Here is a 24,895-nt window from a genome sequence, read left to right as displayed (position 1 = left end):
CATGGAAGAGGCACCCTGCTGGCTTGCCCAGTATGACAACCGGTATGCCCCATCTTCTAGGGACAAAAAATGAGTTTCTGCAAGATGGCGTCTACTTGTCAGGCTTGGGCAAGGGGGTGGGCAGTAGCAAATCTCATTATTATAGCAGCCATAGCTTTGCTCCAACTCGGTTAACCACTTAGCAACGTAGGACTCCATATCCGATCAATCCTCCTTAACTAAATATACATAAAATGTGCATATTATATATACTTTTTCTTATAGGTGTTTTTAACTACATATAATCCTTGTGATATTGTCTGCCCCTTGTTATAAACTAATAAAATAGAGGTTTTTTATATGACATTTGATAATTGTCACATAAAATAGAGTACCATAAGCTAGATGAATGAAGCTATCAGGTTTCCCAGCCCTAGCTGCCTGGCCATGTTGCTGTACCCTGAACACACAACCTGTCACCTTCCCCATTGATGTTTGAGTGGCGGACCCTAAAGAAAAGCCTCCCCTTCTCCCTTTCCCCACTCACACTCTCTCCCAACCTTCAGGCATGGGCAGAAAAGGTAAGAGCAAAACTTCAGCTAACCTCAGGAAAATCCCAACCCTAAGCAATCAGGAAAACCATCTAGTTCTTCCTGACCTCTGGCTTCCAGCAGAAAATTTAGATTTGCCAAATAAATCATTTCCAGTAGGCATTAGGCTAAAGTCACAACTTATCCCCCTTGGCCTGTGACATGGATATCATCCTCTGCTGAGTCAGGGCCTGGGCTGAACCCAAGCAGGTGACCCCAAAGGAAATGGCTCTAGAGTGCCCATGAGCAGCTGTGTCCGTTGGAGCCCTGCTCAAAGCATAGCTTCTCCAGAGACTTCTCCTTGGTTTATCCTGAGTAACTGAGCAGAGACTGGACTGTACTCAACAAACATTTCCTGGGTGCCTATTACACAGAGGGCATGATGCCAAGGGGCCATTTCAGTTCTGTGCAATTCAGCTAACATTTATTTGGAAGCTTATATTAGTGAGAGGTGAAGTATAATGAGTTCAAGAACGAGCTCTGAGTCATCCTGGCTGGTTCACATCCTGAGTCACCATCTCTTATTTTAAACTTAGATGAGTCAATCCATTGAAAATCATTAAAACCATGGCCAACACAAAATAAGCACTCAGTGCATAGGAATCATTGTTATGATTACACAGTGGAAACTTGAATAAGCCCTGGGGGTGTAAGGATCAATAAGTTACCCCACAGCCCTCTAGAAAATTACAGTCTTTGGGAGAGAAGACAGGAAGGCAGAGCATTTCAACTCAGTGGTGTTTCTCAAGCAGATATAACCCAGCCCGTCACAGGTACACTGCCAAATTGTGAACAATGATTAAAAGGAATGTTTGCTACACTGGGTATAAGTACTGTACCAGCCGTGAACATTTCACAGTAATAAACAGAATAAATGAGCTCTCTAGGAGCTAAATCATTGAAACGAGTGGAGAGACAATGTTGTGTAGAACAAGGAGCGATGCCACACTTGCACCAGAAAAAAAGTCATATATTACTAGGAAAAGGAAGAAACTTATTTCATGAGTGTATAAGAAAGTGCTACTGGGCCACAGTTAGTTCCATTCAAAGAGCAAAAGTATTCAGGGATACTTCTGTCTGCTTATCATCTAACACCCAACTAAAATGGAAAAAATATAGGAACATTTATTATCTTCCATAAAAAAAATCTAGAGGAAAGTAATTCAAAGATTGGTGCAGCAGCTCAATTATATCAGTAAATCCAAGACACGTTCTATCTTTCCAATCTTCACACCTAAGCCCATTGATTTAGCCTTTAAGCATCTACTTCATGAATGCAAATGGCTGCCATGGTTCCAGCCATCACAGGTAGATAGCAAATGATGTTCAACAAAGCATTTACTATGAGTCTTTTTTTTTTAGTTACATATCCTCACATTCCATTTGCCAATATTGATCACATGGTCATGCCCGACCTGCAACAGTCAAGGAAAGCAAGTGACTGGCATTTTTTAGCCTCTGTAAAGGGAGATGTGTTGCACCAGAAATGTATTGTATGTAACCACTAATGTCTGCATAGTAAATAAGTGAGTTATCCTGAGACTATGGATGCTTATCCTGAGACTCTGGATACTTAATCAAACATTGTGAGTTTTTGTTGTGCCATAGCAGTAATTGTATATTATTATTAGCTTGTTGAGTGTGGCTTTAAAACATTTAATCCCTTCAAGTGTGCAGCCAAATGTTCTAGTATTTCAAAATGGACTCCAAACATAGAAAGGTTGAGTACTACTCCAGTACATGGCAGTAAGTTATAAAGTGAAGTGTTATAAAGGGGACTAGAGAATCAGCCAGGAGACCCATATATAATTATACTCATTCATTTCATAATTAATTTTAGAATATCTGCTATATTCTGGCACCATTTTATGTAGTGAACAAGACAGAGTCCCTGCCCTTATGAGATTTAAATCTAGTGTGGGTGTGACCACATGGCCTTTAGTCCCCAAGACCCAAAGATTCAATTGCCCTAGGTTTGCAGTACTTTGTACTCATCCTGTACTCTGTGCCTCCTGCCAGAATGCTTGTCCTTACACTTGGCAATTGTGTCTATTATTTCTAAATATTCTTATACTAAAAAATGTGTATTTTGTCTCCATCAGGTCTACTAACTTTGGCGATTGAGACAAACAGTACCTCCACTGATTGTGTGCCCCTTGAAACATACAGGTCATTCATCCTATTTGTAGTAGCGATGTAGCTGCTGTTCATGGGAGTAAATTACTCATACAGATGAAATGCTATGGAGGGGACTGGAGAATCAGCCAGAAGACCCTCATACAATCACACAGAGCAGATAAAGCTCAGCTTAATGCACTCGTTCCTGCTTTGTTACTGACAAGCTACAGAGGCTTGGATGAGTCACCTAGAGTTTGTTTTCCCACCTAAAAAAATGGGTGAGATAATAATGCCTATATCGCCATGTAATGCAATGATGAGAGTGCCAAATTTTGCTATGAAGCTTAGACAAAATAAGCGTGCAATTGCCGGTGTATTGTAGATACTCAACAAATGGACACTAGTAATAGTCCTCAGTGCTGTTTGACCTTCTACTCTCATTTGCCCCTTAGAAAAAGTGAACCCTCAGCAGCAGGTGGCCAGGCCAGTCCATTAATGCCTGCAAATGGCATGGTGACCTGCTAATTGCCCTAAGGCTTCCAAAATCTAAATCGGTGTGGTAGCTCAGCTGCCAAGAACATCGAGTTGTCCTCTCTCCTCCCCTCTGCCCACAGCCCTGCTCTGGAGAATTCCAAAGAAAACTCTGATTCTCTGGAGATGGGTCAGCAGTTTGTGTGGTTAAAAATAAGTGGTTTGGACCCTGACCTGACATTTATGAGGAAACTGAAGACACTAAGTGCCATCTTTGACTTCTTTATGCCCACCACCATAAAAAGGAAAAAAATAAAACCTATGGGGATTTTGACATTTCTGCCGGGACTCAGATCATTGACTAGGACCAGACTACTCTCTGGCTGAGCATGAGGTGAATCCAGGGCCTGCAAAGAGACAAAGGATCTCAAGAAAATGTCAAACTCAATTACTTATTCAAGTGGCAGAGCATGGTGTACTCACTGCTATGCATCAACCAATTAAATATATAGAGAGATATTATTAAATATATATATAAGTATTTCTATATACATAAATATGTGCTCTATTTTTTTCCAAATAAATAATCAACTCAGTCTCCCAGCAACTTAAAAAAAAAAAAAAAAAAAAAAAAAAAAAAAGCACATCTGCTTTTCTGAGCCTTCTCATCACAGATGTCCTTCCTGAGTTTTAAACCACGGTGTCAGCCTGGACTTCCTGCTAGGAAGTCTGGGTAGTTTGCCATTTGCTGGGGGAGAGCCTCAGCACATATTTTCTCACTGCCATTCTAAAAACATGGCACGTGAACTATACATCAAATCATCAGCGGGTCCCTGGCACATCCTCTGCTGTGTGCTTGATATATGGTGGTTGTGTGTAATTGAACGTAGTGGAGAAATGGACAAGGGAGGGAGGGGAAACAGATGTAGAGAAAAAGCCCTCCCCCTTTCCAGCCCCAAAGGGCAAAGGTCTATGGAGCTGTGTCTTCGGGAATGAAGAAAGTAGGGGAAAGAATCTGGGGAAAGGCTGAGAACAAGAAAAGCTCTGTTGTGCCCAAAGGTATTCAAGACCAGCATTGATAAGAAGGTTCTTTGGCCTGACCAGGCAGTGGCGCAGTGGGTAGAATATCGAACTGGGACATGGAGGACTCATTCGAAGCCCCGAGGTCACCTGCTTGAGCGTGGGGTAGCTGGCTTGAGCATGGGATCATAGACATAACCCCATGGTCGCTGGCTTGAGCCCAAGGTCACTGGTTTGAACAAGGGGTCTCTCTCTGTGCTGTAGTCCCCAGGTAAAGGCACATATGAGAAAGCAATCAATGAACAACTAAGGAGACTAAGGAGCTGCAATGAAGAATTTATGCTTCTCATCTCTCTCCTTCCTGCCTGTCTATCCCTATCTGTACCTCTCTCTGTCTCTGTCACAAAAAAAAAGAAAATTTTTTTAAATAATTAAAAAGAAGATTCTTTGGAATTAATAATATCATGGCCAACTTCAGAAGCAACCTGTAGCTCAGCTGCTTGTATGGGTCAGCTTGGAATATGCTATAAAAAAAATAGCACAGAGTTGTATGGCTTAGACAATAGACATTTATTTATTTGTTTATTTATTTACTTTATATTTTCATTGTTCTGTGGGCTAGAAGTCCAAGATCAAGGTGCCAGCCTATTCAATTCCTGGTGAGAACTCTTTTTTCCAGGCCTGCAGATGATCACCTTCTCACTGTATTTTCACTTGGTGAAGAAAAAAGGGATCTCTGCTCTCTTCTTCTAAGGATATATTAATCCTAATGGATCAGAACCCCACCTTAGGACTTCATTTAACTTTAATTACCTTCTATAGGACCGATCTCCAAATGTAGTCACATTGGGGCTAGGGCGTACTCTATTTAAAAGCCCTTTCCCACCTAACCAGTGGTGGCACAGAGGATAGAGCCATTGACCTGGAATGCTGAGGTTGCCGGTTCAAAACCTCAAGGTCGCCAGTTTGAGTGCAGGCTCACCAGCTTCAGTGTGGGCTCACTACAGGCCAAAAATTACTCTAGGCATGGACAAAGCGGAGGTTTAGGAGAGTTGGTCGTCCACTACATGAACAGCCCTTTCCCACACCCTACCCTGTAATCTGTGTATCTTGGGGTTGGGACAGGAACAGCACAGAACCAGACCAGTGCTCCCAAAGACCCCCAGCCCAGCTGGGTCTGGAGTGGGGACAGGGGCAAAGTGCACATGTCCATAGCGAGGCCACTCAGAGGAAGTGATGGTGCTGATGGGCTTCCCCACCATTTCCAAGCCATCCTCCTGACCCTTCTTCCCTTCCTCTCCCTGCTTCCCTCCCCTTGTTCTCTTTAGCTCTCACTTGACTCTGCCTTAAAGGGATAGTGTGCCCATCTTGGAGATTCACAGTGCACATCTGTGAGAAATCTTGCCATAAAGAACATATTTAACCCAGTATTTCCCAAATGCATTTCTTTCCTAAGGCAGTGCATGTTCCCATGGGTGCCTTCCAAGCGTTGCTCATCAGTTTTCAAAGATATGAGCCAACTCACTTAGCTGCCCTAAGTATAATTCAAGCCTTCAACGCCCTCTTTTCTCACCTTCCTGGGCACTTCTCCTCACTCTTGGCATTCACCATGTGTCAGCCTTCCCTGACTTCACTGCTACCTCAGACTCATGATATTATTCTTCACAACCCCCAGGTATAGAGGCCCACCTGGCCTGGCACTTTGCAAACAAAACTTGAGGCTCTAGGCCAGAATTTTCAGTTGGCAACTCTAAGGAATACTTATCCTCAATAAATTATTAAAGAGAAAGAGGGAAAGCTCATAGTTAAATATAAGTTTGCATATGAAATTCTTAGATATTTCTAAGACACATTATTCAAGACTTGGAGAAGTCCTGTATTAGAGAAACTTATCTGACACTGCTTTCCCAATTGCATTTGACCATAGCGCCCCTTGTTAATAACCTGACAAGGGCAGAAGAAACTACCATTCCACAGAATACGCTTTGAGAAACTCAGCTGTAGACCAGTTTCCTCCTCTGAACTCCCTGTGTCCTAGTTGACATCCCATTCTGTCAAGACATAGTTAGATAACTGTTGAGCTAATAATAATAGCACACTATGTGGTCCTCACCCCTACTCCCCAAAATACAGTAAAAAACAATAGGTAGATCATCCTTCATTTTATAGATGAAGAAACTGAGACTTAAGGAAGGAACTTTCTCAAACCTCATCCAAGCAGGAGGTGTCAAGATGGGAATTGAACTTGGGTCTTCTAATGACTTCTTTTACACTAGCCACTCAGTCAGTAAGGGGTTAATATACTCACTTTCCAGAGCTGCTTATATTTTAAAATCAAAGAGAAACAATACTTTAATCCAAGAAGAATGAAATGAATCCCTATGAGGAGAAATGGTAGAAGGAATTGTGGAAGAAGCCAGGGGAGAGGGAATTTGGGGAGGCTGGTCTTCCTTTATGTCTTTCAGATCCCAATGCCCTTCTCCCCATGGGTGCAAGAGAACCTCTATTCAGAAAAGGGCATCCCGCTCCTTTCTCCAAGCTGAGTTATAAGGATAGGGAAATAGTCACACATTTATATGTAGGCACAACAATGGAGTGCGGCTATATAACTCTACGTATTCTAATTTGTGAAGCCCACATACACTACCATTTATTAATAGCTTGGCTTGAGGTTTGATTCCAATGAGGCCAGACTGAAACCTACTGTCCATCACACACGCGATTTTCTAACAAAAGAAATAGGTCCATGTACTTAAACGCTTACCGTACAATGCCCAGTGTGGTGCCTTTCAAAACTAAGTGATCTACTAGATATGCTCTGAAGGTAATGATCCTGAGAAATCAGTCCCCATCTGCAGCATGCATTTGCTCCCCAAAGGATGGCAAATTCACCCAAGTTCCCAACTCAGAATTTGGGGTGAGCTTCCCTTAAAGAGATTTTCTGGGTGGCATCCCTTCTCATGTGTCGTAACTACAAATGCACCGTGTGCCATGATAACCCAGGCCGCAGGGAAGTCCAGTGGAATTACCCTCCGGCACCTGATGGTCATCTCATTAGGCTCCAACCCAGCGCTGTTTGTACTTCTCCGTCACCTTTATTTGTTTAAGAGGCCTGACAAGGCAAACACTCCTGATGCCATGTTTACATTACAGCTTTCACTGGAGCTTATTAAACTCATTGTTACTTCATATAAGCCCCAGATATGTAGCCAGGGCCAGGGAGTGTTGACAGTAAGTAACAGACAGCCTGTCACAAGGTAACATGTTTATATACTCCACTGGGTGCCTGGTGGATTTTGTCCCTGTAAAACTATCACAGATAATGAAGCTACTATCAGATAAGTGACTATAATAAATGACCACAATTAGGTCTCCGGGTGGATGAGAATACTTGGTGGTCTCACCAGCCAGGCTGAGACAAATCCTAGGCCAAAAAAAAAACACACACACACACAAAAAAAAACCGAAACCACAAGTCAAATTTAATTATTATTTAATAATTGACACAATTGCTTTTATAATAGATGTAATGTTTGACTGAATAGAACACCATTTGATCGCAAAAGGAGCAAGTATATTAAAAAATGAGTTTTCATCTTCCATCTTAATGTTCTTTTCCTTTACTCTTTCTCCCACCACAAAAATCAATCAATCCGCCAAAAAAGAAACATTTTTGAAGTCAGATTCTTACAAAGTTCTAAAGCTCTTGGCATGCCTCCTTCCCAAATGGCCCCACATTTAGAGAAATGAGAAACACCCAGGGACATCTAGCTTGGGGACACTTCTCCAGAATGAAGGGCTGGCTCGGGCTATTACTACACCCAGAAGACAAACTAGAGAAGAGACGAAATCACAGAGGGGTCTTGTCCACCATAGCTGGATAGTCAAGGTTCCACCCGGCAGCCCACAAGGCAAGACTGTAATCACTTCTTTAAAGGGCTTTGGTTATGCCAGGCAGGCTCCCTTACAGGACAGTGAAATCACAGCCCAGAGCATACGTGCTCTGATGAAAAGGTCTTTAAAAGACATTTATTTTCTTGTACGTTATAGTCATTTCCCAGATGACTTACAGATTTACAGCAAGCTTTTTATATACGTGTATAACTTAAGAATGTGCTGAAGGAAGGTGTGGAGGGTCCTGGTAAAGACCCTAAAAGATAATACCAGCAAAGTGGAAACTGACTATTGTCAAACTCACATGGCAGTGCACTGAGGAATTAGTTTCCCACAGTGACAAGAACTTTGTTTATGACATGTCACCCCAGCTTGCCCAGAGATCCATCCCCCCACTCCTTTCCCCTGCCATCCCCCATGTCCCTCCTTCTACCCACCCCAATATCTCTACCAGCCTCTCAGCCTTCCCAAACCACCAGCTACATTTTTAGAATTTGGCTAGAGGGGAAATGCTTTTCTGCAAAAGTATGTTTACTCTGGGGGTTTCTATTTGCATTTGATTTAATATTTCCTAACAACAGTTGCAGGGGAAATTACCCTGGATGGGAGAGTGATCCTCCCTAGGAATAAATGCTTGGGGATCTGGGAGGGGGTGGGGGTGATTAATGGGGCTTTTTGTCGTCCCTGCTGCCAGAAGACCTCATAAACTCAGGAAAGCCGCCCAAGTATCAGTCTGTTTACTTTTTCACGACTTTAAAGGTGATTTATTTGACCTTTGGAAACTGGGATCATTCTTCTCGCTGAAAACAGTGCACACTTCAGCATAAACGGTGACTGTCAAGATGGTGAAGTCTCCAGGCAAGGGCCCCTTATCACCTTCTTCTCATTCTAATCTGAATGGGGAGCATCTGCTGGGTTCTCAGCACAAACATATTTAAGAGACATTGTCTAAATACATGGAGATAAGTGTGTGTCTATGTACTGTATGTGCATAGGGTTTCCATAATGATTTTTTTAACTATTTATGAACGCCCTGGAGAATAGGTAAACATGAGGTGCCACGGGCAGAGAAAAAGCATGGGATGTGAGATAGGACCCGAGTCTTTCACTCGCTGGATTCGCCTCATTATATAATTCCACATCTTACAAGAGAGAAGTACCAGCATCACATTCCCAGCTCCACCACTATGGAATCCTGAGCCATATACCTGCTTTGTGCTTTGACACCATTACCTGTAAAACAAGATCATCATAATACCTATGTCTCATAAGGTTGATGTGAAGATTAAATCAGCGGAAACACACAGACTGCTTAAAATAGCGCTGAGCGTATAGAAAACCATAAATGTTAGTTGTCATTACAAGCCTCTGTGAAGGGGATAAAATAATTAAGCATACAACAAATAGATAATGTAGGAACTAAAAATAGGTGATGCACAGAAAGGACCTTGTCCAATGTAACATGCCATAGCAACGCCATTCAGCCACTGAACTGAAGACAGCTCATCAAGGTCCTCATTTAAACAGCTAGTACTAAACGCTGAGAGTAGACAAATATTCATAACTTGTTTTTTTAATAAAACTATGCAGCAATAGGCAGGTCATTTGTATCTTTATTTTACATATGAAGAAACTACACACGGCAAAAAAAAAAATGAAATGATTTAGTTAAGGGCAAACAGCTCTTCAGAAAATACAAGCATTCAGATTAAAATTCTATAATATGTTAATGTCATTTATTCCTTAACGGGTCAAGGATGACTTAACAGCTCATGGTTTCTTGGGTTCACAAGGCCCACTTTCCTGCTGAACCTGTTTCCCCTTCAAAGGGACCCAACCAGCAGAGGAAGTAGGTCCCAAAACAGAGTGAATGTCATCAGCGAGGTCAGCATTTTCCTGAGATTTAACAATCAAGGAAGGAAATGAGGAAAAGCGTTTAACGGCACAGACTGGATCGAGAGACTGCGTTACTAACTACCTTTGCTTTTACTCCTAAGGAACATCAGGCAAGAATATTGGGTATCAATGAGATTTCTATTCGGAAACATTTTATGTTTTTTGAAGTTCAGCCCATCAATATCAATGGAAGTATGAACAACTGCAAAAGTGAATCTGCTCTGCTTAAATAGAATTGGGTTTATTTCCACTGATGCCTTTGCAAGCTCTCTCCACAACTGGCCAGCAGGAGAGGTGGAGACACCCGAATGTTGGAAGAACATCTCCGTTGAGACCACCACACATCTGCGAGCCCCATTGGAGCACGTAGAAGAGTGATTTTGGGGAAAGCTCCTGGGAGCCCCATAAGTTCTAAGTAAAGACTCAGGCTACAATCAGTTAATATGGCCATGAAAGCCATATTCAATAGGCAGAGGACACAAGCCTTCTGAGGAATCAGAGGACATGTCCTTAGGACACCCAAAACTGTTTTCCTAGGCATTGAAGGATGTGGGTTAGCATTGAGCAGCTGCCCCTTAGAAACCAGCTAGAAGGCCTCCATTCTGGGCAAGGACTCATCTGTTCCAACACTCCCAGAGCCTCAACAGCAGAAACTGCTCCCTGGCCATGCACTTCCCATGGTCCCAATATCCCAACCTCCTCTGCACCTCTCAGAAGCATCCCCGCTGACAGATGCTATGATGAGCCACCTGTCCTCAAACCCTGCACATGCCCAGCTCAAACCCCTGTGAACTGAGAAGGACTCTGGAATTGCCCGCCATCTTCTCTGATGACAGCCCATAATTTATTAGCCACTGCCTTTCTCTTCAGGACGTGACACTTGCATATGTTCTAAGGGGACAGCTGAAGGCACATTAATCTTCATCCTGGGGGCAGGGGGAGAGGTTGATGATAATTTAAGTTGACTGGATGGGTGAGGTAGATATATACAAGACCACAGGTACAAATGACAAGATTATTAACTGCTCCCAGAGCCGTCTGTTTACCAAACCACCTCAATAAATGGAAGCGGGATGGTTAAACGTGGACCGAGGTTCAAGCAAGGTTTACAGAGGGGAGTTTCTGGCAGATGTGGCTAATGGCAAAGCTCCACATTTCCAGGGAGAAAGCAAAGGACTTTTGTGGTTAGAAGGGGAACTTGGGCTTCAACCAGCTTAGCAAGCAGGCTAAAGTTGAAAAGGTCAGAGCAACTTCAGAAATATTTCTCTCCCACACCCTCATAAAGGAAACGGTTGAACTTCATCTCCAAGGTCCTCGTTGAAGTCCTCTCCTGACCAACCTCCCTTCCGACTAACTCAAATTTTCCTCCTGTCCAAGTTGTTTTTTAAAGGTTGTCTTCCTGTCTCAGGCTGTGTCCAAGGAGCTTTGTACCCACCAGCCCATCCCAGGAGAGAAAGCATCAAGTAAAGAGATGGAAATTCCTCTCTGTCGCATCCACCCTAGATTCCCTCTGTGGGGGAAGAGGGGGGGGGGGGTGTTTCCTCGATATCTGCCTTCTAACATCCAAGCCTGAGAAAGCTCTGAATTGAAAAGTACCGCCCCCAAACATGGACCACAGTAAGAGAGGGAGGGCTTCGCTTTCCCAGCTTCTGGTCTGGCCCAGGGTTTGTGCCCAGAAATATAATGATGAGCTCCCAGGCTCTTCTGAATGTCCCAGCTTTGTGACTAAACTGCCCCTGATTCCAGCCCCAAAGAGGCTCTGCTATTTGCCCTGACACCACACCCAACTTGGCCAAGCCAAACTACAGATCAGCAGAAGCACACAGGATGTTTCAAATGAGGACAATGTTGGCACTGAGAAACCAACAGGTATGTAATGCCTGATGGTTTACAAAGGTAATCTGATATGATCCTCATGTACCCCTATGTGTGAGCAGAGCAAGCATTTATTTCTCTAATTCACAGATGAGAAAACTGAGACTGAGGGTTAGGCTTCCAAGGTAGCAAGAAGCAGGACAATATTAGACTACTACTACTAGCACTCATTTTATTTTAGCATATTTTTGCATAAAATATAAACTATAGAATACAGGTGACCCTTAAATAACACAGAGGTTAGAGGTGATGACCCCTGTATACACTTATAATTCATATATGTTTTTGACTCCCCAGAAACTTAACTACTAATAGCCTATGGTTGACCAGAAGCCTTACCGATAACAAACAGGTGATGGATGTATATTTTGTATATGTATCAGATACTGTATTCTTACAATAAAGATAGAGAAAACAGGTATAAAGAAAATCATAGGGAAGAGAAAGTACATTTACAGTATTTATTGAAACAAATCCACATATAAGTGGAACCATGTAGTTTAAATCTGTTATATTGTTCAAGGGTCAACTGTATATACTTTGTAAATAGAAATACAAATAAATATGTACTAAAATATATATATTTTACATATAGTATATACACCCTTGATGCCTATACAGTCTGGATGTATATACTGATTTACAGCTTGCAAAGTACTTTTATATATATATAAGCTATATAAAATACAATTAGATATACCATAGCATTTATTTTAATATATATTTATATACATATACTACATATATTTATATAAGTAAATATCCTTCTGTAGCAGACACCATTACTTCACAAGTCCCTGGCCCTCTTTCCTTATTTATGGAACCAGAATTTTGTTCAACAGTGGCCAGAGATGCCTTGGTATGTAGAATTGAATTGAACCTGGATGGGCATGTGATCCATTTCTGACACATGAAATAAAAAAGTCTGCTAAGGAATTTCTAAGAAGATTTTCCTCCATGATAAGAGAGAGGCACCATAATAAGGAGCTCTTTTGCCCCCCCAGTGCCCATTTGAACACAGATGGTGAGGGTTAAATGATTAGAGCAGCTGCATCCCTTTTGCAACAATGAGGAAAAAAAGCCAATAACATCAAAAAGATGGTAACTCAGAGCCTTAACATCTTTAAGCTACTACACCAGCCTCAGGAAACGCATATCACCACACATCTAGTTTAAACCGTTTGGAGAGTTGAGTATTTTGTTTACTGCAGCTAAAAGCCTTCCCAGTGAATATGCTCCCCAACCAGATGAGGAGAAACTCAAGGACAAGAGACGATGTTTACAGTTGAATCCCCTTTGGAATTTTGTCCAGAAATTGTCACTTACTAAACATTTACTAGAATGAGGAACAGAGTATGCTCCTAACAGATATACCTTGGTGCAGTACACTTAACAAAACCAATGAAAGAAAACTTTAATCTTGCCTGCTGATAACAGCCTGCTTCTCCATTCCCTTTGCTATCGCTGTTACCTTTATTCCACCTCCTTTCCCAGAACTGTTTTCACTATTTCCATATATTTTGACTACTAAAAAATGGTTTTCATAAAATTAAACAACTTAGCAATGCATTCCTGCAATAAAAGGGTTTTTTTCTATTTAAAAATAGAATGCTTAGAAAGGTGATATTTCAAGTCAGTGACAGAAGGACAATTACTCAGTAGAGGATAAAAGAATCTAAAGTTATTTTTAAAAAATATTCAATAGATAAGGTTCCTGGTATAACACACCAAAATCAATTCCAGATAAATAACAGTCTACCATTTACCAAGGTCAATAATTACTGAATCCATAAAAATATCTAAAGAATATATTGATGAACATTTATTTATATAATGTCAGCTGTGGAAGAACTTGGTAAGGTAATAATCATAAAGGAAAAATATGAAGTATCTTACTACATAAAAATTCACATTTTCTTAATATTAAAAAAACCATACACAAAATTAAGAGACAAATAGCACTGGGAAAAATTTTTCACACAAATAGCTAAAGCTTTAATCTATACAGGACTCTTACAAGTAACCATGAAAGAGAAAAACACCCCAATCAAATTATGTGCAGTGAACACTCACTCAAAATTGCCTAAGAAAAAACACTATAATCAATAAACATGAAAACATAAAACCTCACTGGTAACAAAGGTATTCAGATTAAAGTAAGATTCCCCTTTGCCATTTTTGCCTACCATATTTATTGGCAAAGATGCTTTTCATTATAATAAGTGTTTGGAAGAAGTCAGAAAATTGTGCTACCTGTAAGCTCCTATTGGTACAAGAAAAAAAATCACAGGAAAAGTAAACCTTTGATCCATAATGTTATTTTACAAACTTATCTTAATAAAAATACTTCTAAGATGAATACAAAGATTTATCCATAAATATGCTTCTTGCAGCATACTATGCATAAGAGTTAAAACTGTAATAAACCAAACTGTGCATAAAATTATACCCTCTATTCAGCATTGTTACAGAACAAATCTTGTTAATGGCAACATAGAATTAATTTTTTTTTGTCTATTCTGAAGTTTCCAAATGTTTCTGTAAATTACATATACTGTTTTATAAGCAAAAAGAGTTACTTTAACATAAGAAAAAATAATCAACCTCTCTGGTCTTAATATTACAAACCCAGTAACATTTCAAGCCATTAACATATTAGTATCCAGTCACTATAATATTGGCACACACACATCTAACAAGAGAGTGCTAACAACAAAAAAATTAATATGTATCAATAATAAACTTTTGAGCAGTCCTGTTAGTTGGCAGAATCTCCCTCCCTGCAACCTTTGACACAGACACTAACTATTATAACCCTACCAGAACCCTCTGAGGAAGACATGGGCAAACTGAGACTCAGAGTGACGAAGTGATTTGTCCAGGGGAAGAAATTATAACTGCTGGTTCCCTAGCTTTGCTGACCACTGCAGCCCCTAACTCAAGAGTATGAACGAAGGGTGGACCTGAGTGTGAGTCCCGCTGACCGCATGGTTCCCACTCTCTGCAACTCTGGGAACCAGAGGCCTGATAGGCTGTCCCAGGAATCCTAGCATTGCAGGTACCCCTGAAGGGCTCTCCTACACTCTGTCAGTCTCTGCTCTGTGGATCAAGCAGTTGCACCTTACCACTCCTCCCTGTCTACAGAGGTGGGGACCCTCTGAGCAGCATCTCTAGAGAGCCCAGATAGGGACAGGGCTGATACTTAGACACAGTGCCTTATCGAAGAGCCAGGACAGGCATGAGGTTGTAGCTCAGCCAAAACTGCCAAATTGGTCTCTGTGGTTCATCACCTAGGAGCCCTTCTCTCTAACATTATGCCAGGGACCAATAAGGGGACCTGGAAACACAGCTCGTCTGTGCTCAATAAATATTTCTTCTCTGCCTGATGTCTCCTTACAGGATGATCATAGGAACCCCTTTTGTGAGAAAATAAAACAGGTGCATAATACAGATCTATTTCTGTCTCATCTATTATCAAGACAGAAACACCCACACCCTAAGCCCCAGGCCTTAAGCACGTTTCCCAGGTGACCAAGACACCTTTTCTCACGTTACCCAACCAGCAGTAGAGCCTGACAACCTCTGAGGGCCAGAACCAAAGCTGCAGCCCGGAAGCCATTACTGTCTTGTCTGCTCCCCCAGAGCCCAAGTGGGTTTCAGGGCCCCATCCTTGTGCCCAGGGGCAACCGTTTATGGTGCATTCCCCCACGGCACTTACTGTGTTGTGATCCTCTGATCATCCATCTCCTCTATTCTGCTCTGAGCACTATGTCTGATTTCAGGAATGTAATGCTGGTGGCTGAGGCCAGGCAGGTCCACACTGGGTTCGGGCAGACGGTTGAAGAACTGTGGAGCCAGAAAAGCATTGGGCCATTTTGTTTAATAAAGTCTCACAGCAGCAGACAAGCACACAGGCAGGGGAAACCGCTTCTCAGGCAAATAAACAGCAAAATGGCCCCTCACAGTGGCTGGCAGGCAGACCATCCTCCATCCACAATCCTCCATCTCTCATCTCTCTTGAGCGCAAGCACCCATAGCCTTATATAGGCCATGCACACATGCCTCTGCCACATACTCACACACTAATCCAGCAAAGTGCTTGCAGCTGGTAACCCCGCGAGCGAGCCTAACACAGCTGTTTTCCCCGCACCTGTGAAGCAAGTTCCAGTAGAAGACGGTGGGCTCTTTTTATTATGGAAGCCCTTCATACAGAAAAAACAGTGCCTCGTGGTTGAATGACTTGCATGGAGACCATCTCATAGCCAGACTATAGACAAAGGATAAAACCATCTTTATTCTAACCCCCTATGGCACACCTGCAAGAATTGAAACCCAGAGGGGGAGAAGAGACAGACTTCAAGAAATATTTTCCATTACCTGGAGAACCGGGTCTAGAACCCGTCTCCCAGCTCTCAAGTCATTGAACAGAGAATTTCTCCCTTAAAGTAAAAGCAATATGGCAAATTCACCAAACGAAAAAGAAATTTCAGATAACTTGGTCGCGGGGAATGTATGCCTTTGGGTATGAGGTGCTGATAAAGCTTTTCCCCACTGCTGCTACAGCTGTTTACCTGGCATTGGTCGTGAAGCGTGAGAAACAAGGGATTGGAAAAGAAAAATAGCACTCACCTCCCCTGCTCTCCATCTCCCTGTCCTAGATCCAGGTCTCCTTCCTCTGCCCCAGAGTCTGAGCATGCCTGCCACTGGGATGAGCCCGTTCTATGGAGAGCCATGATGACCTTTCATAAGCCACTGGACCCCAAGACGAAAGTCAGACGCCTCAGCTCCAACTCTGAGAGCAAATGCAGGTCTCTCCCTGTCCCCTTTGGCCTTGGAGACTGACTGATTTCTTCCCTCTGCCTTGAAAGCTAACCTGAGACCCTCGGTTTGCCCCTAAGACTTGGAATCTCCACTTCACACTCTGGCCTCCAATCCTCTCATTATCTCTGACCCTGTGAATCACAGAACCTTAACTCCTGAGTTAAGGCCATGATTGGACTCTCTTCTAAATCTCTCCAAGTCTAAAGGCCTTCCTAGAAATCCTGGCAAATCATCCAAACACCTAAGTTGGCAACAATTGGGGAGTGGGAGGCATTGCCAGTGCTAAAAAAAATTTTGTCCAAGGCAGTTTCTTGCCCATCTATAAATATTCTGCATTATCACAATGTAAGAATTAGTGGCAAAGAGACCAGATTACCCCAGAGATGTTGTTAGAACAGTGGTAGTCAACCTGGTCCCTACCGCCCGCTAGTGGGTATTCCAGCTTTCATGGTAGGCGGTAGCGGAGTAACCAAAGTATAAATAAAAAGACAGATTTAACTATAGTAAGTTGTTCTATAAAGATTTATTCTGCCAAACTTAGCGAAAATTTGACATAAAGTACTTGGTAAGTAATTATTATTATATGCTTTAACTTGCTATAACTCTGCTTTATAAATTTTATAAAGTAAAGTTACTTCCCTACTTTATAAATCACCATTACTGTGGAACCGGTGGGCGGTTAGAAAATTTTACTACTAACAGAGATACAAAAGTGGGCGGTAGGTATAAAAAGGTTGACTACCCCTGTGACAATGACTTTGAAATGGTGGTTGATTTCATTATTGTTTTTATAAATAAATAGGGAGAATCTGCATGTTTCATCTTAATCGCAAAGCTGGAGAACTCAGACCCAGACACCGATTCTAGCTTCGCCAGGAAGGATGCTGTGTGTTTAGGGAAGTTATTTTCCCTCTCCCAAAATTCAGTCTTCTTAACTGGAAAATGAAAACAATAATTGCAACCCCATACAGATGACTTCTTATGATGACATTAGCTATGGTACAAAGGCCTGGCACGTAGTAGGTACTCGATTAAAAAATTCTGCCCTACCATTTTCTTCCTCTGCAGATTATTCAGAATTCATCATCAGAGCATGTGGAAACTACCACCACCTGGTGTACGGGCCTCAAAACTGCATAAGCAGCAGCAAAGGTAGAAATACCACCTCCACTCAGTAAACTTTAAAACTGAAGTTCAAAAATGACTGAATAGCCCATATTTAAAAGGCACCAATTATATGTGGTATGGAGGGCCACTGGAGATGCTGGGACATTGGGTAGAATTAATCAGGGTGAACTTCCTGGAGGAGGGACACTTTATTTTGACATGTAAGGCAAAAAGAAAACAAAAAAAGGATGTTGGCTAATTGAAAAGAAGGAAGAACAATTTCCTGTGGAAATTTGTGGGAAAAGCTTGAAAGCAAAAGAAAAAGGTCTCAGGATGGCAAATAATGTCAACTGGAGACATCAACCCCAGCCCAGTCTGGTAAGCCTTTAGGCCCTTTGATCATAAAAGAAAATAAGAGAGAATGTGATGGCTAGGTATGACACCGCCACTACATGGCAAATGTCCTAGGACAGCCAGCTTATAGAACTCATGTACATTTGTAACATTGATAGGGACTTGCTTTTGTGGGCAGATGTTGTTGGAAGCAGCCATGTAAGGTCATTGTGACAAAGAGCCTTCGGAAAGGGTGCAAAGGCACAGAGGTCATGGGCAGAGAGATCACGCTGAAGACAGCAGTCCTGTCTTCCCCATCTCGGTGTCCCACAGTTTCTAACTCGGAGCCCAGTGCCTGGAAGATGCCCCGTACCTCGCTGTGAGGTCAGCTTACCAGCCTGGTAGGGAGCAGAGCTTGTATTGTACGGCCAAGTCCCTCACCCGGCTCTCCACTTTGTACCCTGACTCTACATTCTAGGATGTGGTGTGCCTCCTCTACCTTCTAGAGCTTTGCAGACACTGCTCCTTCTGCCTGAAAAACACTTAAAGGGTCCCATTTGAGACATACCTTATTCCAAAAGGCTTCCTCTGACCCCACTCTGACATCCAGTAACTCCCTTATTTTAGGATGCCTCATGACAACATCGTAATTTCTTGTCCTCTTGTTTGTATTTACTTTGGACTCTAAGCTTCGTGAAGGCAGAAGCCATGTTTCTCTTGTTCATTGGTGTTTCCCTAGGACCTAGTAGAGTAGCACCTGACACATAAAGGTCTATGATAAAGATTTAAATTGAAGTTAACAGAATGTCCAAAACCCCCCGCCCAAGTGTTTCAGAGTAGCCTAGAAACAAAGAACATCGGGAGAAGAGGGACCACCCTAAAACTGCCCATCTCAGCTGGACAGAATTTTTGCCTCTGACATTCCTTTGGTCATGGCAGTGATGTTCATCAGTCTAACACCACCTTAGCAGGCTGATTCACCTAAGGCTTTAGGGCAGTGGTCCCAACCTTTTTTGGGCCACGGACCGGTTTAATGTCAGAAAATATTTTCACGGACTGGCCTTTAGGGTGGGATGGATAAATGTATCACGTGACTGAGACAAGCGTCAAGAGTAAGTCTTAGACAGATGTAACAGAGGGAATGTGGTCATTTTTTAAAAATAAAACATTGTTCAGACTTAATATAAATAAAACAGAAATAATGTAACTTATTTATTCTTTCTCTGAGGACTGTTACCAAATGGCCCACGGACCAGTACCAGTCTGCGGCCCGGGGGTTGGGGACCACTGCTTTAGGGGATTCAAGTTGCCCAGTCCCATGTCCTACACTGGATTCTGAGCACAGTGGCACAAGTTGGACAGCCTTGGCAGCTGAACAGGGTTTGGCACTCTGATCACCAGGCTGGTGGGGGCAGACCAAGGCCGGGCACAACTGTCTCCTAGACTCAATCCTCTGAAAACGAGGACAGATCATGAAGAGCTCAGGCAGGAAAGACTAACCCTAGGAAGACCCTGATCATCCCAGCAGATACTTCTGTATATTCCAGGTGACTTCAGGTTAAGAGGAACATCTGGATAGCCCTGGAGTGGGAAAGAAGACACACGTGGGCTGGTTTTAGAGGGAAGGATCGTTAAAAGCAGAGAGAGATGGGTATCCAACCACAAAGGGCAGGCAGCCTGAGCAATGACTTGAACATGACCCAGGCCGTCTAGCACCAGGCCCCCAGGCAGCTGCCTTCATAATCATTGTGGCTGCCACAGAAGCGTCCACCACCCCGGAAAGCCCAACATGGTCTATGGCAGTGCCCTAGAAACTTCCTGAATGCAGGGGTTTTCCTATGTCCCCACCCACTTCTCCCTCTTATCAGCATCACAAAGAATTTTATCTCCCCAAATCTAGAGGGTTCGTGATGCCACCTCCCAGGGAACAAAATCTGTTCTGCTATTTTGCAGGGCATGAAAGGCCACAGGCCAGGGCACAGGCGCAAGGGGGGGTGGCAGCAAAAAGTGTCGGTTTCAGAAAAGGGGTCCCACCCAGCGATAGCATTCAAAGTCAACCTGTTTCTGTATAAAAGCCCCAATTCTTTTTCTCCTCATGGGGCATACTCTTCACCTAGGTGGTCTGTTTCCTCCAGCAGGCCTCCCAAACTGGTAGCTCCCTCATCTTTTACAAGCACCAGCAATATCATTATGCAATGCTGCTCTTTCTTGCATCCAAACAGCTGTCCATGGTAGCTGCCGGCCTATGGCAATGAGAGGACTTGGCAAGAGCTAGTCATCATCTCAGAAGGCAGCCCTGTTGAGCTCCTCACCACGTACCCACATCCCTCACAATCCCCAGCCCCCCCACCACCACCGTTCCAGATGTTGCCTTCTAACATGGACCACAGGCTTGGCTAGGCGCTGCTCCACAGGCCGATGATGACATAATTACTCCTGCCCCCTGTGACCATGAGTCTAGCCAAGCCTGACCCTCCTCTATGGATTTGCCCTGAGTCATTTATCCACAGGGTGGCTGATTCCTCGTGTCTGAGTAAGTGGAGGGGTATTTCATCAAGACATCTGACACCTTCCTTTGAAGGGTGAAGACAGAACATGTGGATGCCTCTGATTAACATCTAAAGGCAGCCTGGCCACCCTGAAGTGGCCCCTCTGTGAAGTTCTCGGTCAATTCAGCTGGCTCTCACTGGAGGGACCCTCTATGGTTTCAACTCATTCATCAACGCACCCATCTGCTTTGCTGTGGCCATTCCATGTGTCCGTGGTTCTGTTGTGTCAGGGCTGGAGCTGCTGCCCCAAGTTCCTGGCCTCCACAAAAGGCCTAATGCAGACCTGTCATGTCCCCCCAGTGATATCTGGAGCAGCTGTTGTTTCTTCCTCCACAGTATGGCAGTTACCAGAAAGCCAAAGGGAGCCCACTGTCTAATTTCCATGCTTAGAGCTAAATCCGTGTGTGCACGATCGTCCCGTGAAACTGGAGGAGGGAACTGTGTCCCTCAACCTTTTACACCAAATTGATTTAAATGTCTCCTCGAGGAGTGGTGAGCTCATCCCTAGTCCCATTCAACTTCAAAAGGCCAACTGTCTCATTAAACTAATTGCCCGACTTTAAGGAACTTGCTTAAATTACCGACTAATGGATGGCCATTTCTGTCCAAACAAGACATTTGAAAGCATTCCCACTAAAAAGAAATCGCTTTCCACCATGACAGATGAATGTCTCTTTTAGAGGATTATGATAATAGTTATGGTAGATAGACGTCTAAGCCCTGAGAAATCTTTAAAAGAAAGATACAAGCGGTAAATTGTATAAATTACCAACTATGGTGTCTTTTTCTCAGTGATGGCATTATGAAAACATTGTCCTTCAACCAAGGACACTCCGAAGACAATTAAATATCTGTACTATAGAACATTTGTCCTTTGGAGGGAGAAAATCCCTTTAAGGATGAGTCTACCAGTAGCCCCTCTTGGCCACATTAAACCTAATAAAATGACCAGTGGCAAATTTCTTGTCAATAAGAGCTTCCCACTGTGCTGAGTCTACTAGCTTTAGTCACAGTGCACAAGGCAGGGAGATTGAATTATTGGTGTGACTCATTTTATTGGTTTGGGCTTGGGGGATTGGGGGGAGATTCTTTTCATGTTTTCCTTTTTTGCCTCAAGAAACAGCTGGTTTTGTCTTCAGTTTCAAATGTCTGTTAAATATATATACAGTATATATCAGGGCAATCATTAGGAGGCAGGAATGTGTACATGAGATCTTCCCAAAACACCTGATGTCAGTCCCAGTGGCTTTGCAGGGGTGGGGCTGCTCATGTCTCAGCCGGGTGGGGGAGGTTAAGGGCTGAATTGATGGCTGTGGGGACAGCTGGCTGGCGGGTGGCTCTCCGCAGAGGAAGGGAAGGGGTACCCCTTAGGAAGTGGCAAAGGGGAAGAGAAGCTGCGCAGTGCGTGGGCCACCGGTGCTGCGGTGTAGACGGCTGGACCCGCAGCACCCTGGGCTCACTCACCATTACCCAGGCTGGTCTGAGCTCGGTTTTAAGTTTCCATTTGAAGATGGCAGCCATGGTATGCAAGGTATCTCAGTCCTGCCGCAGGTCTCCCGAGCAGCATGGGGATCCTGGAGACAAGATATGCAGCATGATTTCCTGGGACTAGAAGCTTCTAACAAAGAGGGGGAACTGGTGCTGATTTCAGAGTGTGGTTTCCTGAAGGCCCAGGATCCAATTACTGCTCAGTCCTTTCTATGTCGACCAAACAGCCCTTTCCCACCTTCAACTAGGGCACTGGGGAATCACAAAATGCAATCCCAATCTGGACTGAAACTCGACCTCACATTTCTTAGACTATCTTCTCTTACCTGGAAAGGCTCAGACCCAAGACTCCATGAAAACAGTGGAGAGAGAGAAAGAGAGAGAGAGAGAGAGAGAGAGCGTGCTGGGTGATTAACTCTAGCACAAGGCCCTGCTCTGAGAAAAGCAGCTCAGAGACCAAGGCAGCAGCCATGCCCATGGCCTGGCCGTGGTCAGTGATTTCCAGGCACCTGCGTGCTGGTTGTCTCACAGACCTATCCTCTGCCCTGCTCCACCCTGCTCTGCACCCAGGAGGCTGGTGTCTATATATCTCTTCTCCTCCCTTGGCTAGAAAGACACACACCAGCAGCTGATCAGGTGAGGGGTGGAGAGATGAGAAAAAAGAGGTCAGGGTAGTTCTTCCTCCTGCTCCCTCCCTACAGAAACTAGGACCACATTCTCACAGTGGCTGTGCCCTCTACCCATAGTCACAGCTGGGTGTCCTCTCTTCTCTAGCTTTGGGTACCAGCAACACAATTTTTCATGTGGGAAACTGAATAACAGCCTCCAAAGATAACCAGTTCTTAATTCCAGGGACCTGCAAATATTACCTTACTTGGCAATAGGGACTTTGCAGATGTGATTAAGTTAAGAATCTCAAGATGGGAGATTATCCTGAATTATCTGAGTGGGCACTAAATACAACCACAAGTGTGCTTAAAAGGGGGAAATTTGACACAAATGAAAAGACTATGTGACTGAAAAGCAGAGGTTGTAATGGCATGGACACAAGCCAACAGCAACCAGAAACTGAAAGAGTCCACCAATGGATTTTCCAGGAGCCTCCAGAAGGGACTGGCCCTGCCAACTCCCTGACTTTGGCCCTAGGAAACTTGCAGTGGACACCTGGCTTCCAGAACTGTAAGAGAATGAATTTCTGCTGTGTAAGATGCTACATGTGTAGCAATCTGTGACTATAACCCTAGAAACTTGTACAGCTCCCAGTCTCTTAGATCTGGGATGCTAATTATTCTCCAACTGTTGCTGAGTGTCTTCTGTTTTGTATCAGAATCCTATCTGTATATTCTGTTTCATTCCAAGAAGAATTTAAGATGGTACATCTAGGAAGTGTATGGCATAATAAGATTTTGTTCAATGAGGAAATTTGGGGAAATAAGAATATAAGGATAAAAAATACAAAGCCTAGACTAATACCCCAAATCCATCCCATACAGCCCCAAACACATTTCAGGAATTAGCCTGAAATGCTCTCCAGCAGCCAATGACATAGCAATTTAATTTACTGTTTCTTAAACTAGCCTGACATCAGGAATCACCTGCATACTGTGTTTAACATCTGGATGTCCAGTCATCACATCTTCCAAGATCTACCACAACAAAATCTAGTATAGAAGCAGTAAGAACCTGGATTTTAACAAATATCTGAGATGATTTAGACAAGTCATAGCCTCCACAGTGTGAGAACTCAGCACAGGAAATATTAACAAGGGGACAATGATGTGTGTGTGGTGGGGGGAAGCCATCATCTCATGTCTAGAAAGATGTCTCCAAGTGTATATATATCTAACCTTGTAGCCATAGCCAACCTCTGTCTTCTGTGCCAGTACGGCACGCAACTATCTGAAGAAAGAAGTGATTCTTAGTCATAATTAAATAAGATCACAACTTAACCAGGCCCTGAATGAGATACGTACTGTAGTGTGTTCCTGTATTGCCTCTTTAGTTTCCATTCTCGGTTCCTGTTCCCAAATAGACCTGCAGTGTCCTCTCAGGGATCCCTGTGCTCAGACATGAATAGGCAGCCCAGGCATGTGCAATGCAGTGTCCCAATCCTCTGGCCATAATGACTGGAGCAAGGACAGGATCTGTGAACAATCCCATCAGACCTTTTCCTGGGGGTTCAAGGTAACAGGCAGCTTCTCATTCTAGATGGAATCATATGGAGAGATGTCAGGGAGACCTGGACACCAGCAGAGAGGTCAGGGTGAGCATGACGTGGACAGAGAGAAGCGCAACCGTGGGAGACCCACAGAGCACAGAGCCAGAGCCCTGATCAAATCACATGTGACACTCACTCCACACCACATTTTCAAATTTAAAATGCTCACAACAACCCTATAAGGAAGGCATTATTATTACTGTTCTTATTCAATTTACTGATGAGGAAACTGAACCATAGAGAAATTTAAAAACTAACTCCTAGATTTTTGCCCATTTTCACCCCCAAGTTTGTGGTCCTCATGACCAGCTATAGTGCCTCTCCTGAGTGTGTCATCAGGAATTATTACTCTATTTCACAGAGGCAGGAATTGATGCTCTGCATTAAGAAAATAGTCCAAGATCTTGGAGACAGCAAGTGCAGAGTCCAAGAGAACTTTCTATGAAGATGAACATATTCTGTCTCTGCACTGTCCTATGTGACAGTTACTGGTCATCTGTGGCTATCAAACAATGGAAATGTGGCTAGCAATAGTT

At 43.3% G+C, this 24,895-nt stretch overlaps 1 pseudogene; it reads right to left on the bottom strand.

Annotated features, from left to right (window-relative positions):
- Positions 1-22,174, bottom strand: part of LOC136388162 (tigger transposable element-derived protein 1-like) — a 59,041-nt pseudogene extending 36,867 nt beyond the window's left edge.
- Between the last annotated feature and the right edge of the window lie 2,721 nt (positions 22,175-24,895).

The sequence above is a fragment of the Saccopteryx leptura genome, chromosome 1 (assembly GCF_036850995.1).
Source record: "Saccopteryx leptura isolate mSacLep1 chromosome 1, mSacLep1_pri_phased_curated, whole genome shotgun sequence".
Lineage (NCBI taxonomy): Eukaryota > Metazoa > Chordata > Mammalia > Chiroptera > Emballonuridae > Saccopteryx > Saccopteryx leptura.
This window is presented reverse-complemented; position numbering and strand designations above follow the sequence as displayed.